General features: G+C 44.5%; 1 pseudogene; it reads left to right on the forward strand.

Annotated features, from left to right (window-relative positions):
• Positions 1-4,145: 4,145 nt before the first annotated feature.
• LOC116898181 lies at positions 4,146-5,098 on the forward strand (annotated as a pseudogene).
• The last annotated feature ends 465 nt before the right edge of the window (positions 5,099-5,563 follow it).

Genomic DNA, 5,563 nt, shown 5'->3' on the forward strand with positions numbered 1-5,563 from the left:
GTTAACCTGACTTAGTGACCATGGGCATAGGACCTATTCTATAGGTAGCTTGCCCTGAGGCTTGGTTAATAAAGCCAATCTAGTCCTGGGATTATTCCAGACATGAAGGTACATGGGTCAGTCTGGTCCAAGGGCAGACCTAGAATCCGATTCTACAGAGCTAACATGCTACTGAGATGAGCACTAATAGTAATGTGGAATTGGATCTAGTCTAGAACCTGAGGCTACTGGAGTCCATTTGTCAGTCACATACCCCGGAAACTAAGTCCACAATTCAAGATGTTGCCAAAGCAGACTTAGAAGTTCATTTTATGGGTATCAGCCCGGATCCTGGTTATGTTAGCACTGATCAAGCAGTACCCCAAACCCATAGGAGCCAGCCTAGAAACTGAGTCTAAGAGTTAATCTGACCAGGAGGCAGCCTGGTAGTCCTTAGGGGCCATCTGTAGCTTGAGGTCATCAGAAATGAAATGAGTAGACAAGCTATCTAGAGTTCAAGCCCTTCACATTGGCCTGGAGTCTATGTCTGAAGATGTCTTACATGCTGAAGTAGGCTCAGACTTGAAGGCCTGATACAGAGAATAGCCTTCAAGTCTGGAGCTGTGGGTGCCTTCCTAGAATAGGTTCTACTCTGGCAAAATATCTATAAGACGGGTCTAATGTGTTGAATTTTATTCAGCCATGGAGACCATCTCTCTGCGTAACTCGTTGCCTGGGATTGCATGACATGTGCAACTCTGTTTCTGACCACTCAGGGTGTCTTATTTCTGTGCTTTTCCTGGGTGGTGGAAGACAGTTTCCGTAGGTTAATGTTGTGTGGGGGGAAATGTTCAGATTTATGGATTCTTGGAACAAAGACTGCTGAAATTGGTTCCTATATATTTTAAGAAAGCAAAAACACATTGTAATTAGGAACGAGTATTTTTTTTAAGGATGGTATGAGTTGCTTCAGCAAAATCCCAGGAGTTTTCTTTCTCAACTTTTTCTCCCCCCAACCCCCATCTCTCGCTCATTGCCTCCATTTTTTTTCTTTATTAGGTGGGTGTGCCTGCTAGGGCATATGGAAGGCAGAGGAGCACTTTTGGAAATCTATGTGTTGTTTTCTTCAACTCTGTAGGTCCTACAGGTCAAACCCAGGTCGCCAGACTTCCCTTCAAGCGCATTTACCCTCTGAGCCATCTCAGTGGTGTTGCTTCCTACCTTTTACTTGCCTTTTTATTTATTGTGTGTGTTCTCAGCGGAACTGTCTGTCCTTTACATCAGATTTCGGTTCACAGGCAACAGGTCTGCATACCCTTAAAATGGTTCTTTTAAACACACCCAAACCATCCTGTATTTAAAATTATATTATAACACAGAAAAGCTCCTTGTAACTAGAGTGACTCTAAGCTTTGCCAGTGGATTGAGTGTAAAAACACAGCAATGTGTCTTAGAGATTTTTTTTAAAAAAATTCCTACCCATTCAGTTTCCATGGAGAGCAGTATATTGTCTCAGGCTCTCTTCTGTACCCTCCATGTAGACTGCTCCCAGGGGCTGACCTCCCCTGTGAGCTGACATTTAGCAGTTGCCTTCCTTCATATTTACGAGCATGGTATTCAGTCTAACTACATCAACCCAAAGAATACACATAGAATGGGCACGAAGACGCTTCCCAGATTAAAGATTCCTAAACCATGTAGGAAATGGACAGGGGAAGTTTTTGGCATAAATCCTGTTTTAAATCTCTCTTATGTGCTGAACCAGGGGGAAAGCTGGGGAGTGAGCTCCTGAGAACTTATAAGCCCTTTTAGCCAATAAAAACTTTCCTGGTATTTTTTCCATTTGCTGAAGATCGCATCTCTCTTTCCTGTAACTGTAAGTCAGTAGCTAACACAAATGCTAGACTACATCTGTTTCCAAAAAACACTGTCTTTGCCTACTTTTTAAACACAGGAGTGTGACAGTTTACAGCATTCAGAGCCATAGTCACCAGGCTCTGACCCACTGTCCATACCTCTACTCTAAGCAGAACCTCACCCTCCTTTCTTAGAAACATGTAAATCTTCATAACATCATATCCCCATGACATTAATGTCTCCCCCCACTTCTCAGAGTTAAGATGGCTCTTCTAGAAAGATTTTAACTTCTCAAACTGATTACGCAGCCTTGTCAGTAAGTCTAGTATTTCACACACTTCTTCTTTAGACTGAAGAGCAAGTTGCATCAAACAATTAGGAACCAGTGCTTGCCAATATCCCACCATGGAGGAGAATATGGCTCATGGAGATGAGGCCCCACCCACCTCTGAGGAGCCAGTTAACAGATACTGGGAGAGACTGAGCGGCTTTCCTTACAAGTGTCCTCAGTGGTAAGTCACCATGCTCCAGAGAACACAAGCTCTACCTGAGCTCATGCAGGGAACCCTAATTAACCTCAATTGGTCACAAAAACAAGCAAAACTAAAGACATGAAAATAATAGATTTGGTGGTTCAGTGGGAGTGGCATTAAGGCCTGAGAGGAGATAACAGGGAATAAATATGACCAAGATATTTAATATACATGTATAAAATTGTCAAAGGATTGAAAAAAATAAATAGTACCTGAGTTTTATGTCTTCCAACTCTGCAGCATGTTTTATCATTGAGTAACCACCAGTTTTCAGACATTAAGGGACACATAAAGCTCCAAATGAACTATCAATCTTTAAATAGATTAGCTCAAGCTTCCTATAATAAGCCATCTGGGTAGCGGGCATGGAGCAATGGAGACAGAGAGAGTCCAAGAGAGATCAAGGGACAGAATTTTTTCCTGAGCCAATAGGTAAAATGCTTGTAACCATGCCAGCCCCCGTCACGGAAAGGTGATGGTTGCCAAGCTTAGTAACTGGAGTTTGACAAGCCCAGGGCCCACATGGTAGAAGGAAAGAGCATCTTCTGATCTTCGCATGGCTATGCTCCTGTACTCATAGAACAGACAAAGAGATGAATGCGATTAGGAAAAGAAACACCGCTCCCAAACGCTGCTCTCCTATTTTCAAGTCCAGAGGTAAACAAGATTAAAATTTGAAGTGAGACGTGGATATTGGAAAACTAACTCTTGTTCCTGCCTTCGGCAATTTACTAAGCATCTTTAAAGCTCAAGTACTTTATCTGCCATGTGGAGATGACGTTTGCAGGAGTTTATCTCCTTGTCTGCTGCGTGGATGAGCCTTTTCTGACTGTAGCTGTTTTACCACAGGCGTGTGTGTGTGTGTGTGTATGTGTGTGTGTGTGTGTGTGTGTGTGTGTGTGTGTGTGTGTGTGTGTCTGTGTGTGTGTCTGTGTCTGTGTTTGGGTGCACATGTATGCATGTATGCTAACCCTAGGTCTAAGCTGTTGCTATTACTCTGATAATAAAGTCTGTCTGGAAAGCCAGTGGAAGACTTAGGTATAGGAGACCTGGAAGTCATCTGGGAAACTCAGTTGCTATGGCCAGGGATCAAATTATTCATTTCTTTCATTACAAATTATACATTTCATCATTGGAGACCGAACCAGAGATCCCCAATCTGAGTGCCACAGGAAGGAAGATAGAGAGGATGCCTTCTTTCTGTCTATATCTCCCAACACTACCTTCTCTTTCATGGCCATGTGATGCTTTTCTTTCAGTATTCTAAGTACAACTATTTACATTTATAATCCAAAATGCCTGCTGTCTAAGTCTTCCCAAGTCTTTCTGCCTTGAGGGAAATTCAATACTTTCATAATTAAATGAAATGAATTAGGTCTCCATGCCACACACTAAGGAAGTCCAGAATTCTCACATTCTTGTGAGTGGCTGGATCTTTTCCTTCAGACTTAAATTCTTTCCCACTGCTCTGCAGCCATGTTCTTCCTTCTATGTAGCCTTTGGGTCCAAGTTGTCTGTTCTCAAGGTTGAACACTGTCCATAGCAGGGAGACTGAGCTGCCTTCCCTAGGAGTGTGCTCAGTGGTAAGTCACCGTACTCCATAGAAGATAACTTCTAGCAATGCTCATTCAAGGAAACTCAATGGGTCGAGAAAGCAGCAAAACAGAAGATATGAAAGTAAGAGAGGGTGTATTAAGAAATGTTTTGCTCTGCTCCCCCCTGTTCCAGAGACAGCCACATCTTCTCGTGCAGTGACAGCTTTGTCTCATAGACAAGATGGTGAAGGTCGGTGTGAACGGATTTGGCCATATTTGGTGCCTGGTTACCAGGGTTGCCTTCTGCTCTGCATCTGGCAAAGTGGAGATTGTTGCCATCAACGACCCCTTCATTGACCTCAACTACATGGTCTACATGTTCCAGTATGACTCTATCCATGGCAGGTTCAACAGCACAGTCAAGGCTGAGAATGGGAAGCTTGTCATAAGCCCATCAACATCTTCAAGGATCGAGATCCCGCTAACATCAAATGGGGTAACTCTGGTGCTGAGTATGTCATGGAGTCTACTGGTGTCTTCACCACCATGGAGCAGTCTGGGGCTCACTTGAAAGGTGGGGACAAAAGGGTCATCATCTCTGCCCCTTCAGCCGATACCCCCATGTTTGTGATGGGTGTGAACCACGAGAAATATGACAACCCCCTCAAGATTGTCAGCAATGCATCCTGCACCACCAACTGCTTAGCCCCCCTGGCCAAGGTAATCCATGACAACTTTGGCATCGTGGAAGGGCTCATGACCATAGTCCATGCCATCACTGCCACTCAGAAGACTGTGGATGGCCCCTCTGGAAAGCTGTGGTGTGATGGTTGTGGGGCAACCCAGAACATCATCTCTGCATCCACTGGTGCTGCCAAGGCTGTGGGCAAGGTCATCCCAGAGCTGAATGGAAAACTCACTGGCATGGCCTTCCGTGTTTCTACCCCCAATGTATCCATTGTGGATCTGACATGCAACCTGGAGAAACCTGCCAAGTATGATAACATCAAGAAGGTGGTGAAGCAAGTGTCTGAGGGCCTACTAAAGGGCCTCCTCGGCTACACTGAGGACCAGGTTGTCTCCTGCGACTTCAACAGCAACTCCCACTCTTCCACCTTTGATGCTGGGGCTGGCATTGCTCTCAATGACAACTTTGTAAAGCTCATTTCCTGGTATGACAATGAATATGGCTAAAGCAACAGGGTGGTGAACCTCATGGCCTACATGGCCTCCAAGGAGCAAGAAACCCTGAACTACCCAGCCCAGCAAGGATATTGAGAGCAAGAGAGAGGCCCTCAGTTGTTGAAGAGTCCCCATCCCAACTCAGCCCCCAACTCTGAGCATCTCCCTCACAATTCCATCCCAGACCCCATAATAACAGGAGGGGCCTAGGGAGCCCTCCCTTCTCTCTTGAATACCATCAATAAAGTTTGCTGCACCCCCCCAAAAAAAAAGAAAGAAAAGAAACGTTTTGGTGAGAGATGGGGTAAGGCATGACAGAGGATAATAGTAATAAAAATGACCAGATTCTGTGACATGAACTGGAATAGGAATTCATGCCAGAAGAGATGGGTATTTGAGAACTACTCATCCTGCAGTTCCCACGGTTTCATACAAAGATAATTTCTAGATGAGCAGCTTGGGACACCCCAACATGCT

Source organism: Rattus rattus, chromosome 4, assembly GCF_011064425.1.
Source record: "Rattus rattus isolate New Zealand chromosome 4, Rrattus_CSIRO_v1, whole genome shotgun sequence".
Classification (NCBI taxonomy): Eukaryota; Metazoa; Chordata; class Mammalia; order Rodentia; family Muridae; genus Rattus; species Rattus rattus.